This window comes from Ambystoma mexicanum, chromosome 14 (assembly GCF_040938575.1).
Source record: "Ambystoma mexicanum isolate Mex_15411 chromosome 14, UKY_AmexF1_1, whole genome shotgun sequence".
Taxonomy (NCBI): Eukaryota; Metazoa; Chordata; class Amphibia; order Caudata; family Ambystomatidae; genus Ambystoma; species Ambystoma mexicanum.
In genome coordinates this window covers 131,384,403-131,398,849 of record NC_090940.1, presented here as the reverse complement: position 1 = coordinate 131,398,849, position 14,447 = coordinate 131,384,403, and the positions used below count along the sequence as shown (strand labels likewise).

The 14,447-nt window shown below is 47.5% G+C and overlaps 1 protein-coding gene across 1 annotated transcript in view; it reads right to left on the bottom strand.

Annotated features, from left to right (window-relative positions):
• Window positions 1-10,073, bottom strand: part of EIF2S1 (eukaryotic translation initiation factor 2 subunit alpha) — a 201,768-nt gene extending 191,695 nt beyond the window's left edge. Inside the window, exon 1 of the mRNA XM_069638721.1 lies at window positions 9,887-10,073. The gene's annotated coding sequence lies outside the window, so the exon portion shown is untranslated. The remainder of the gene's footprint in view (window positions 1-9,886) is intronic.
• Window positions 10,074-14,447: the final 4,374 nt, after the last annotated feature.

The window sequence follows — 14,447 nt, the reverse complement described above, 5'->3', positions numbered from 1 at the left end:
GCACTATGCCTGAATGGCAGACAGACAGGGATGAGAGGAGGAGGAAGAGGAATTAGAAGGAAGTTCGAAGGACAGTGGTCATCAGCATAACACTGAAAATGAGGTGAGGAGGAGGATATCAGGTGAGCAAGAGGGGAGAGATAGAAGAGCCACAGCAATAAGAGAGCCCTGGGAATCTTGCAACTTCGTGTCCACATCAACAGTGAGGTCCTGGATGTAGAACCACTGGGAAAAAGTGGCCAGTGGAGGAAAAGCAGCAATTGAAGACTCACTGACAGTGCAGATACAAAGGGGTGATGGCTGGAAGGTTTAGAATTAATCTTGAACCTCTGACAATGGCGCAGACACAAAAAAACAAAAAAAACAAAAAATGAAGGAAAGGACCCTGCAGCGCCTGTTCCCGATCACGGAAGTGCAAGGGAACAGGCATTGCAGGGACACAGCGAGCCGGCCGCCGCAAGATAAGTGGGGGTGGGGGACAAGTCAGAAATGTTCAGGGGAGAAAAGACCGAAGATTATTTTGGAAAAATATGCTTTTGTCTTTTCTCCTTCGAACATTTCCTTCACAGTCGTTCAACCCTGATTCGGTATCTTGTTCGCGGCGCCATAGGGAACTAAGCAGCACCTCCTTGAAGAGGCCCAACAAGGACAGAACATGCCTGGGCTGCTCGTGTTTCTGTGCAGAGGGCACCTGGCCTAGAAGTTTGGGCTAGGCTGCTCCCAGTGGTGGCAGTACCCGAATGATGGGCTAAAAAAACGATGATGTGAAAGGTTACCCAGAGCAGTGCCAGTAGTACAGATTAATTCATAACCTTCCACCCCTTCACTTTTTTGGTTATAGAAAACTCACCCGAGTCCGTTTCAGTTAGCCATTAGGAATAATGGACGTTAATAGCTTTCTGAAATTTTACTTGGTATACCATTGATCTCGCTGGGATATTTTTGACCTACCTTTCAAGGTCGCCACCCTTTACCTACCGTGTTCTGCCACTCAGGAGTTCATGAAGCCCTGCGGTGACTTGGCAGTGGGCTCTGTAACAGTCAGGTGCCACTGAGCTTTTCCTATTCACAATCCTTGACTTATTTCGCAAGTTTCTAAGAAATCATCTTTTTGACACATACTCTGTCAGGATAGAGGTACAGAGAGTACCAGGGGCAAATGGTTAATGGCAGAAAGAATCTGACATGGCAATGTGACCAGCATCATTCTACATACTATGTATGACAAGGAAGAGTTATTGACGTGCAAGATGCATGTCCATTGTTTTTGTACTTGGGGACTTAAAACTGTCAAGTTACTGTACTTAAAGATCACATTGGGGGGATTCCAAGATGTTGGCATGGGAGTGTGGATGTGCCGGTTGGTGCTCCGTCTCCCGCCCACAAGAACGGCACCCAAGCAGTGCACCAACACCCGGCATCATACATAGTCCGCTCCTGGGGCTCTGAGCCACCACGCTGGGTCCTGCAACAGGAATACCAAGCCCCTTCACCAGTAGCCAGGCCCAGAGTAGGCAGACCTACAGACCCGGCATTCAGTGCAAGGGAGGAAACCAGCCACACTTGGGACTACCGTGCGGGGTCCCGTATGCCGGACGATGCAGCAGAGAAGGCACAGCATAGCAGGATCCCGCCAGACCAATCAGAAGCACAGCCCAGAGATACTTCAGCTTCCCCAACACAGCACTGGGACTGGAGGTGACTGCGTGTTAAGCAGACGCAGTAGAGGGGGGAATACTACACAGCAGCTGACACTGCAGCCCAGGCCCCTCCAACACATGCAGGGAGCACTGGGCCCACCAAGGAGCAACCAGCAACAACCCGCCTGTGGGGAGTCGGGTGACCCTTGCAGAGGGAAGGAGAGGCACAGCTAGAACCCCAAAGATCTGGGGTGGGGAGGTGGGGGGGATAGACCAAGACACATCACGTCCTCGTGCGAGTAGCCATCCAACCTTCCCCCTGATTTAATGAATTCCAAGAGAAACTCTTCCACCTTCCAATCCCAATATGCAACGTTCACGTCTGAAATCAGGAACTCACCGCATGACCTGAAAAAAGACGTTGCAAACCTTGGAAGAGCAAACAGACACCACAGAGGAGCGCTTCAAGAGCTGGAAGATGGCAGGAAGTCGGATGAGACAAATCGAAGATTTGGCAAGGCTCTCCCACAACCTGGAAATGCAATGCAGGGACCTAGAAAATATGTCCAGTAGATCCAACACTCTAATCAGGAATCAGCCTGAAGCGGTGGGGGGGGATAAAGAACTCAAGGGAACTGCGCAGCAGGTCTTTGCGGATATCCTCAGGGGAGGGTATGGCAGAAGAAATACTAATTGACAGAGAACAGGCCCCAGAAAGCAGGAACCGGGCATCCCCCCAACCCCACGCAGGGACACCCTGGCGGCACCAACACGCTACTCCCAAAAATTACATCCTTAGGGAGGCCAGGTGAGCAGAGCCCATTACTTTCAACGGCACAGAGATCCAACTAATTGAAAACCTAGCCCAGGCGACGCTCCAGAAGCGCCAGAAGTTGGGGCCCAATCGTACGGGTTCTTCACGTTAAGCAACTCATATATAAACTGACGTTTCCCTTCGGCATCCTTTTCACCTAGGATGAGCGCAGGCATAGAATCGCCTCATGCAAAGAAGGTGAGCATATTCTTCAGCTAGGAGGACGGCTGCCCCAAAAGCTTGGCGCCCCGATGCCAAGATATCCCCCAAAAGAATAAACCCCCAAAATGGGTGCAAGCACCTGGGCCTAGATGCAGGAATCGCCACCAGACGGGAACACAAATGAGAACCATTACTATAGAGGGCCAACAGGGTGTACAACCTTAAAAATCACCAATAAGATGATGGGGTCAACGCGCATGATCATTGGAGGCAAGGGGATACGGGCGACGGAGTGATTACATGCCAGTCTGCACTTGAAATTGCTTAGGGGAGTCCAGGACACCCTGCTAATATGTCCTGGTACAGAAGGCAAGCCACATCCAAAGGCATTAGGCCGAAGGAATCTTAGTAACACGGTACACCAGAGGACAAGGGGAAGTTACTCCTTACTCTACAAGATTCAGGCAAACTACAACAATCCCATAGCTTGCCTGCAAATAAATGGGCAACTGTCTCGACCCATACAGCTCGGGAGGGGAACAAGCAGGGCTGCCCCCTATCCCCACACCTATATGCTATCCATCTAGAATCTTTCCTCTCCAAGATCAGATCAAGTGGGGCCATTCGGGGAATAGCACATAAGATCATGGCTTTTGCAGACATGCTTTTATTCCTCACTGACCCGGAAAGCTCCCTACCAGCCAAGATCCAGGAAATCGAAGCATTTCAGAGGGTAGTTGGCTTAAAAGGTGAACGTGTCAAAGTCGAAGATCCTAAACCTCACATTGTGTGGGGAAGCCCTAGCAAAGGCACAGCGCTGCAAGGCTTTCAGGTGGGCAATGCAGGATATCAGGCTTCTGGAAGTGCTGCCAAATAAAACTATAGCAGGTATATATGGTGCAAACTACCGACCCATGCTGGAAAGGGTAAATCAGCAGCTGAGCAACTGAGGACCCTTAGCAATATCCTGGCTGGGGAGAATCAATTCCGTCAAGATACTTTACCTGTTCCAAGCACTTCCGATTCCAATCCCGCCAATGTTCTTGCAAACACTGAAACGGATGCTCACTGCGTTTATGTGGTTCAACTAGACCATGTGGGTCGCACTCAAGACACTTATGGCTCTGCTACACAGAGGGGGTTCGGGATTCCCAAACTTTCACATGCATTACACATCGGCTCAGCTACAGGTAAAGATTGGTTTGTGGAAAACCCTGAAAAAATATGGGTTAAGATGGAAAGAGCAGTGACTGGCACCCCCGAGAGAGGTACTATGGCTGGCCAAAAAAGGATAGACCCCTGAATATGCACAAAACTACTACAGTGATATTGGGGGATACATGGGACAAGGCGACCCGGGTGGTACAACAACATTCCCATCTCCATTCACCCCACTATATTTCACAATCCCCAAATCTCCCCGAGAATGACGTGGGGAGCATTTTTTAAGTGGAAGGCAGCGAGATGCATCAAAACAGTGGATATGTTCCAGGCTCACACAATCAAATCATTCGAGCAATGCAATCAGATATTTGTAGTGTGCACTATCACCAAAGGCATCATGGCGCAAATTTGCTACAAGCGAGAAAGAAACATGCATTGCAAACAGGTAAGCTTTAAGTTCACGTCTGAACTGCTCAAAGTCAAAGGTACGGTGCAGGGCTAATGGCAAAGAATTTCAAAGTTTCGGCCCTGAAATAGAGAAGGCTCTACCACCCATTCATTCCTTACGATAGGTACACACAGTAGTGCCACCTCTGTAGACCCAACGCTGCAATTTATTCCGAACGGCCAGGCAACCTTTCCCATTCAAGGCTCGATGAATAATACAAGAGACTTTGAACTTACTTTGACAGGCTCGAGTTGACCAAACTGAATGACTTTAACCAGGCCAACCGCAGAATCCTGCAAAAACCTGGAGGCGATGGATTAGATATGCCGGTTGAGATAGATGGCATTGCAATAGTCAATGCTGCCATTGAGACATGCAGCGTAAAAGGAAGAACCTTTTTCCAGTTGTTTCAGCTTAAGGAACTCAAGACCACAGAGTTAATATGGCTGTCCATCGCTAGCGAGGAAGAACTCTTAACGCCAGTCTTAATGCAAAGCGGAACATGGGCTGTCCGAGCATGACAGAATGGAGTACCTACAGCTCCGACACTGGCTACTGGCCCCAGACAACAAGACAGCTGCTACCAGATTGACAGAATTTGAGAAATACCTCATGTCCAGCCCAGGAGACGGGAAACAAGTGTCCACAATGTACACGATTCTGGCAGATAAAGCCCCTGCGCCACCCAATGCTTAGATGGCTAGATGAGAAAAGGTTGTGGGAGAACCTATTGATACAGGAATGTAGTTATGATTGTGGAGGGACATTCCGAAGCTAACCGGGGCGGTGCACCCGAGAGATCTGCGGTACAAGATCATGATGCAATGGCACTATACACCAGCGCGGCTTCACACAAGTGGGGGGGGTGTTGCACAGATGTGTTTGCGTGAGTGGGAAGGGTGACTGGGAGCACATATGGTGTCATAACCCGAAGACAATGGACTTTTGGGAGGCAATATAGGTCAATATAACGAGCATGTCCGGACCACGGACAATGAGAGGGATGGAAAGTTGCATACTGGGACTGGCCTCTCCTGGAGCGTGCGAGGATCCTAAGAGTAAGAAATGCACGTGCGATCTTCAGACTTGCAGGCCCATTAACTATACCTCGCCATTGGCGAATGAAAGACGCCCCCCAAACGAACGGGACTGGTATGCTATGGTAGGGAACTTTAAGGCGCTGGAATGGATGACTTACAACCTACAAAGAGCTAGCGCCGAGTTTGACGGACTGGGCCCTGACCCTTTCATTTCTACAAGATGACTATAGCGTCATACTGCCCACAGACACGGCATATATTGGGCATCAATTGACTTTCTTGAAAGTTAAACTGCAACTCACTGGCTGTCTACACCTTCGGGGGAGGGGAGCACAGTTAATTCCCGTTATATTGTGATCTACAATTGCCAATAAACAAAATAAAAAGTATTTTAAAAACTATCTGGCCTCACACCGTCCAGGCGCTAAATGTGATCCCAACAATTCAACACTCTAAAACAATTAAAACAAATATCTCAGTCTACTACATGAAGGGAATTACACCAGGGGCACAAAGCCTTGATACGAAACCTATATTGGAGTATAAACAAGGCACCATAGCAGAATTACAATCTATTGTGCAACAAGCAAACCCTATCTGTGTGCTGACAATGTTCAGCACAAACCAAATGAATGTCTGGAGAACATCCTATCACTGCTAGCAGTTCTAATAAACAGTTCCTTCCAACAGGGAAGTAATGTTAGACTCCCTTAAAATAGGCCATGACTGAAAATAATTGCCTTTGGATCCAGATGTGCCATCTAATTTTAGATCAATAGTGAAAGGACCCTTCGAACAAATAGTACAGAAATTGTAGTTATGTTGCAGCAACCAGACTGACAAAGAACACAATTGTTTGAGAGAAAGAATCCGGTTTTTAGATGAGGCAGAGTATTTGCATTATTGTATGCCAGAGAGAAGGTTTGCTCTGGAATATGGGACGAGTGGAGGTTGGTGGCCAGGAAGTAGGATTTAGTCGTGAAATTGTTTCATTTGTTTCTCATCAATATGCATGCATCACACTGAATGGTTTCACAACACCCAAACTACCAATGGCATGTGGAGTACCACAGGAGCCTGTCCTGTCTCATAACTCTATTTAAAGCCCTTACAGGATGTTTTGGAATTACTTATCCTAGTGCTCCACTGCTATACCGACAATACACAGATATTGTAAGTCGTACAATGCCACTACTAAAGACTACCTTGAACTAAGCACCATTGTAGACCAAAAAAAAAAAAAAAACACATACTGGGTTGTAGGAATTGGCTTAACCAAACACGCACATTGACCAAGTATGCAGTAGTCATCACTCCTACTAAACTGAAGATTAACATTCTGCCCAAATTTTCTGAAAGCCTACACAGATTTTATCTTACTCCCAAACAAATCTTGTGTTTTATCGGACCCACACTTAGACATGACAGGTGCCTTATACCACATATTACATTCAACAGCTTAAAAATAAAAAGTTGCAAAAAATGTGACGTCTCTTCATGACCATCATCTGGGGCGTATAGCTAAGGCAATACAAAGAGCTAGACAGTCATGGCAATGCCTTATTGTACATCGCCTGCAATAAAATACAAATAAAAAAATGGCAAGTGTCACAAAACTATATTGCCACAATTGTAACGAATGTAGCATCAGTTTTAAGTAAACTCACTGGTTACCGGGTCAGGCTTGCATCACCTTTGAAACTGCATCCTAGAAAATAAGGTTATCAAAACACCCCAGTCCGTCTCAAAGCAATAATTAGTCCATACAACTCTGAAATAACTTGTAGGTCCTTCAATGCTCAACCGTTAGAAATTCCAAGATAAAAATTCAACTCAGCCGGTGATAGAACCTTTCTGGTAGAGGGCCCAAAAAAAGGTTCTGTATCTATGGAGAAAACTACTTTTGGAATAACACATTTTCAAATGTATAGAAAGCAGATACAGTTAGATTTCACTTCGAAAGACTTTTCTCCATCTTGGGGCTTAAAAACACAAACATGTTCACTTAGCATACAACATAGACCTCTTGTACAACAAATAGATAAAAGCAAACAAAGGCCAGAAATAGAAACATGGACTGAATCGGGCAGTATGACAAGGAACTCACAGGGGGCATCACATTCAACACAGTGGTCAATCTTTCAGTTCCCTTTACGTCAAGAGCAAAATCATACACATGACCGATGAGAGAAGTGAGTAGAGGAAATAAGTTATCTCAAAGATCCCAGTGGTTGTATCCCTTAAGTGTCAACATAATGAGAAGAATGATCGTCTGTACTTAGGAGTAGAACCTGCTACGAGCTGCCCCGAGTAAAGCACTCGAGACACAGGACAGTGTAAGGACAAGCTAAAAAAGCATGGCATACAGAGTGGCAGTAAAATGCACAGATCATTCAACATACACAAGTTACGAAAGAACTCATGCCTTCAGAATGTCAGAGTGAACACAGTATGGTCACAGGCATTGAACCAAGTAGTAAGCCCTGAAACATGGGCAGCCTGTTTCAATGACATAAGCGTTCCTTGACTGAAGTGTAAGGGCCTGATGAAGTTCTTACACCGGGTGTGCTACGCCCCACACATAAAACGCAGGAGAGCCAGTGTCCTGCTGGGGTTGTGATCAACCGAAACAGCACATGCCATGGGAGTGTATTAAGATTTGCGGCTCTGGGGTGACTCAATCAATAAACGTAGCATAGTACTAGGAAAGACAGCTTCCTTACATTTATTCTGGGGGCAACACAAACATGAATCTGCCAACTAAATATAGGCTACTCAAACCATATAGGACTACGTACAGCCGATACTTAGGCCATACAAATGTAAGTGGTCTTGTATAGCACCCTTGCTGTGCGTGAATCTGAAAGAAATCGGTGGAAGGTCATTCAGGGGATAGTGAGATGTGAAACCTGCGCCGTTAATGGGTACAGGCCGGTGTCAATCAATTTCCATGGATTTAACAGAGAAAATGACCCATGGCTCCCCACCATAAAAGTCTGGACCCATGGCTTGCTCTCAAGTTCCATGCTTGAGATGGCAGTTCTAAGAAGGGGAAAGAAATTCTCCAATGACGTCAGGTCAACCTTTCTGGGAAGGTATGGTTAAGATGGGCTTGGTTCACCCACCCAAGGCTCCAGGAGGGATTTCAAGGGTGTTCAGAAAATATGGCCTTTAAGCTCAGAATTATATTCCAAGTTATGCTTTTATCTATCAATGGTTAGTCCGGGTTGTTTATTTCAATAGAAGTGGCACTCAAGCATCTGAAATGTCAGGCTATGTTGGCTTGACCTGGTTGACCTACAGAACAATAGCTGAAAAGAACAGGACACAAACAGCGGCTGCAGTTCAAAATTACTCAGCCTATAGTAATGCAAAACGTTTGTTAGCAACTGCATTCGTATATGCAGACATTGTAGGCCATTTAAATCGTGATGGGGTTATTTGCACGCCAGGGGACTGATTGGAAGGGTATGGGAAGCAGGAGAGACTTCATACTTAAGTACTTAGTCTGTGGTTTCTGACGTGAAGAGAGTGCTTGTAACAATGAAGCTGTGCTAGAATAGTGTCATTAGAATATGTTAAGAAGTCAGGTGCCCCCACACAAGTGTGCCCCACAGTCTCTGAAGTTATCCACTCTTCCAACATTTGAGTTCACCCCCCCTCTCCCCACGTCAACATGTTAGTCTAGACTAGGTGCACCCATCAATAGTAAAATATATGTGTAAAGTAATATGTACAGTATGCAATAGTTCTAGTTGTATTTTGCAAGTCTTATGTGTTAATCTTTAGAGAAGGAAAATGTTGAAAACACGAATATAGCAAAGATATGAACAGGTAGGCATGCTCAGCAGAGGCATAGTTCTTGAGCAATTGGTCATTAGGCAAAATGAAGTCAGTTGTTTATTTCACATTTTTAATACGGTGCATGCCACAATGCTACCATACGGTAACAAACGAGCTTCTAAATATAAAGGATGGATATATATGCACCTTGCAGCCCGAGGTGGTGGGGGAAGGGGGGCAAACCAGCAACAGAATTAGAAATGAACGGCAACAAATATAGGAAGGAAATATCTGATCAAGAAAAGTATGGATGGAAGGTCAGAACTGGCAATAAAAGTCCAGGCTAGCAAATAGCTTTGGCAAAACTATCAATAAAACTTAATTTCTTTCCCAACATCAGTGATTGTGCTACTCCCTCCACACACGCCATCTACCTTGCCAGTACCCCTTGTTTTGTATTTAAAGAGCAGTCAAACAGAGCTCAACACTATTGCTCATATTACAGGCCGTACTCGCTGCAAGATTGCAGGAACACCCGTTTAAGAAAACAACTGTCTCTACGAATCCAACGAAACCACTCTCTTGTAAACAACGACAATCCAAAACTGGTTGGCATCATACACATCTGGATCACGCTATTAAGCACCTCATGTCATCCCAATTACAGAGCCAACCGTTTGACAGTATGTTTCACTGAATTAAAACGGGATCTTCGGTCTGCCTGTTAGGTCAGTGGTTTTTTGTGCACTTGAGTTCCGCACTGTTCCCCCCATCTTCAAGCCTGCCAACCACTGAGCGCCCCAGGAACCGACTGCCCACTCGACCCCGCTCTCACCTTGCTCAGTGGTCCGGGGTCAGAGTCGCGAATGCACGCTGAAGTGTGGTTTAATTAACAGACTCGGGAAAACACTCGTTCTTTGATCACGTCCCCGCTTCCCACACCGGCCCCTGTTTCATCAGCGTGCAAAGGAAAGATGAATCTACGCAGGCGCAGCGACCCTTCATCTGTGCTCGTCTTCACCAATCACATACAAGCACCGCGGGTCAAACGTGTCATTGACGCTGTAGACATCGAAGAAAGACCAAGTTTGAATGGGTGCAAGCAAAGGGAAACCTCATCGTTACCAATAGAGTTCTACTATAGAACTTCGCATCGTTAACATAAAACAGACAGAACGTGGGTTTGCTAGCATCCACCTTGTAACCCAAAAGATAAACATGTAAAAATACAATCTTGTAAATATACTTACAATTTTATAGATCACAGCAGAGCCCAAATTCATATTTTAAGCGATTTTGTCTATTCTTTAGTTCCGATATATTGGTCACATTATTAGAGCGGTAACTGCGCTATTTCAGTAAAATACCAATTGTGGTATTTTCTGTAAGGGCCTCAAAAGCCCCACCCATTCCGTTCAATTTGTATGCTAGGCCCCATATTTAGCAGCAGATACAAACCAAACGTCCCCATCGAAGATGGCTGTCACGTCTACTAATGCTGGTACCTGGAGACCCAACTTCAGCTGCTGCTGCGCTGCTCTGGCTAGTACTGCTGCCCCTCACACACATCAGGGAACTACTAATTTAACAGTACTTGGGAGTCATTACTAGTTTAGTGAAATCCATAGCTCTCAACTCACCCGCTTTTGGCAGGTGTCACCGGCCTTGAAAGCAGATGAATCACCCGCCAAGTCCCTCATACGCCCATTCACTTCTATTGGCCTCTCACCCGCCAAAAAGAAAATCGGGTGTATTCATCCGCCTTGGTGACAAAAAAGGTTGGGAGCTATGGTATACAGTAAAAGTGGTGGTAACGGAATTACTGCCACATTTACCGTTCTGCCAAATGAAAAGTCAGCGGTAATACCTCTGACGGTAAGTTCGCCTTACAGTCTGCAGAATTACCATTGAGAACAACAAAGCTGTATTACCATCGAATTACAGGTTGGGACATGGCGATAATACTGCCAAAAACACAGGGCAGAGGTAAATGCTGACGTGCCAAAAATGAAGCCACGGGTGCACCCAATCCACTCAAGAGAACTCACCTTCTTCAAACACACTTTCCAACACCATGCTGCCACTAGCCATTGCGACTTGGGATATGCAGCTGCTCGCGCTGCACATGGACCTACAAGAGGCAGGAAAATCAACCGAGGGAACAGGGTTCAGAGAAGAGGAGGAGACACCATGGAAGACGAGCACTCATAACCAGATTCAGGCCCTCACTCTGGACCCTCACAGACATCAAGCTGGTAACCCTGTACAAGCTCAACAGGGAGACCATAGGTGAGCTGTTCACCATAATCCAGGGGGACATTGAGAGCAGGATTAACAACAGGACAGCTGTGCCCCCACTGCTAAAGCTAGTGTCCGTCCTGCAATTCCTCTGAACTGGCACCTTTCAGCAGTCTGGGCATGCCGCAGCCAACCTTTTCAATCATGCTTGGACAGGTGCTGGAAGCTCTACTGCACCATGTGTCCCGGCATATCTCTCTGTCCACCATCCCGGCACAGGGGCAAGCCGTGAAGGCATGGTTTTATTCTGTGGCACACATGCCAAACGTCATTACAGCCCTGGACTGCTTCCATATGGTGTTGGTGGCCCCCCAGGCACAAGAAGCGGTCTAGCGCAATAGGAAGTACTACCACTCACTGAATGTCCAGGTGACCTGCGTTCCAGACCTCTACATCACACACTGCTGTGCCCGCTTCCCTGGTTCCACGCACAGTGCCATGCACCTATGCAATAGTACACTGCCTCGATACATGGTGAGGCACAGAGGACAACAGACGTGGATAGTGGGTGAGTACAAGTGCCATCAAACAATGTCAATGTGCAGCACTACAGAAAAGCACAGTGGTGGGGGGGTGCATGGGCACAACAGAAAAATGCATTCCCTGACAAGGACATGTACATGCAGGACCTGCTCTCTCACCGCACAAAGGACAGCCGACAACTCACAGGACTAGGACATGATGGACAATGCTGTATGAATACGCACTTGCACATTGTCTCAACAGCCTACCAACACACACCCACACCTGAATACAGGTACCACAATGCAACATGATACATCACTAATCATTAAACCACAAAGTGTGACACAGCAACAAAGAATAGTAATGCTGGCAATTGTTCAGCCAAGTACTCAGGTACATGACGCCTTCATGGAAGAGATAAAGACGCCAGAAACCCGCTGAGGCACAACTAACCAACCATCAGGGCACATGCATGAGAACAATGAACAGGCCCAAACAGGCACCATGGCATCTTGCTATAACAATCATAGACCCTGAAAAACGACAAATGCTGCCAGTGAGCTGGGTGCATGGAGTAACACAACAATGCAAATACTGCTGGATTCCATATGCACACACTGTGATAGCAAGACATGTGGTGTGATGAAACTCGTAATGTGTGCACAGAATATCCATCAATATGCTTTAGTACATGGCAACACATACACAATGCACTGTGACTGACGCCTTTGACATTCCTACTTGCAGTTGACTGATACCCCCAGCTGCCATGGATCATGACACCTGTGCTGGTACCACAGATGCCACAGGAGGTGGCCTACAATGACGCGCACAGCAGGACAAGGATCTGTATTGGACAGATCTTCGGCCTGCTGAAAGCCCGCTTCGGACCATATTGGCGGGGAACTCATGTATAGGCCTGAAAAGATTGGCAACATTGTGCTGGTCTGTGCCATACTGCACAATATGTTCCTCAGGAGGAATGTCCCTCTACCCCCGATGTGGACATGCCACCCCTGAGGAGGCGGATACACTGCCTGTGGCGGAAGCAGTTGCACCCAGTGGCCAGGATGAGGTCGAGCGGGCCGATTGTTACGTCAGGAATTCATGGCAATTTTTTCTGATCACATTTCTTTCGACATGCCATGCACCACACTTTATATATGTTGTCACATTAAGGATTAAATACATGTACACAAAAAGGAATGTCTTGGCATTGCTTCAGGTGAACTAATGTTTAATGTAAAATTGTGCACGCACCCAACACACCCTTCCAACAACACCATTCCCAACACACCCTCCCCCCACTACCCCAGTTCCCTGTGCCTATTATATACAAATGTACAGTCACTGTTGTGGTCTCTTGCCCCTAAAAGTGCCCTCCATCACTTTCAAGGCCAGATTGCGCACTGAGCGGCGCCTTGGTGTGCTAGGCAGTGATCCCTCTGTCGGGGTGACACAGGTGGATGGATTGGAATTGTTAAAGATGGCGTCACTAGGGCGCAGCGTACCTGTTCGTCCAGAAGTCTGTTTAGTAGATGATGCCAGATTGCCAGTAGTTCTGTAGTGAAGTGAGAGTGACACCAGGAACCAGCCCAACTCCCGTCCAAATAGGTACCGGACTGGAGGTGAACCAGCTCCCGATGCCACAGGTTCGCTCACCCCTGATTAATGTGGCATCAGGACAGTGCAAGCACTGACAGGGGGAGCCTGATGGTCTTTAGCTGGAGGTTCTCTGAAGACAACTGGAGCGAGATGAGAAGTGTCGAATCCAGAAGCAGGAATCAGGAAGCCACTGAATGCAAGGGAAGGCGGGAAGGCAAGGAGCTCAGGGAGGACAAAGAACCCAGAGAAGGAACAGAGAACCACTAGAGAGGGGAACCACCCCAGGAGGGAAGGAGCAAGGAACTGGGAACAGGAAGGGATTCCCTAACCGGCTAAGGAAGGGACAGACCGGAAAGGAAGGGAAACCAGCAAGCAGGACAGAACGGTATTCAGGACAAGGGCAAGGAGCAAAACAACGATCCGGTCAAACCACGTTGAGACGCGATATGCCAAACCACCGGGCTCCTTAAATAGGACCTCCGACAGCCGGGAGGCTTGAAACGCAAGCCGTGTAGTTTCCCAGGTGCTGGAGACCCAAAGCGAGGCTTGGGCCGCAAATCGGCCGGGAGCCGAGAGCATCGTACACCGCGCATGCGCGGAAAGCAGGAAGAGGTCGGCCGCACCTGCGCGGAACGACACGCCCCGTACCTCCCAGGCGAAAGCGAGGGTAAACCCTCCAAGGCGTGGCACGCCGCATCGCACGAGTGGGCTGGGACAGGACCGGGTTGGGTGGCGTGACACCATGCCCCCTCCCAGAAAGACCCGGGGCCCGAGGCTTCCAGGGAAAACGGAGAAAAAAGTCACGGACAAGGCGAGGTGCATGCACGAAATTGTGCGGTTCCCAGGTACGGTCACAAGCAGGATAACCCTTCCAATCTACCAGAAACTGGAGCACACCTCGACGAATTCGGGAGTCACAAATCTCCTGTACTTCAAATTCCGGTACCCCCTGAACCTGAATTGAGGCTGGACATGGGCTGGCACGTCCAAATGTGTCTTTCACAAAGGGTTTTAACAGGGAAACGTGA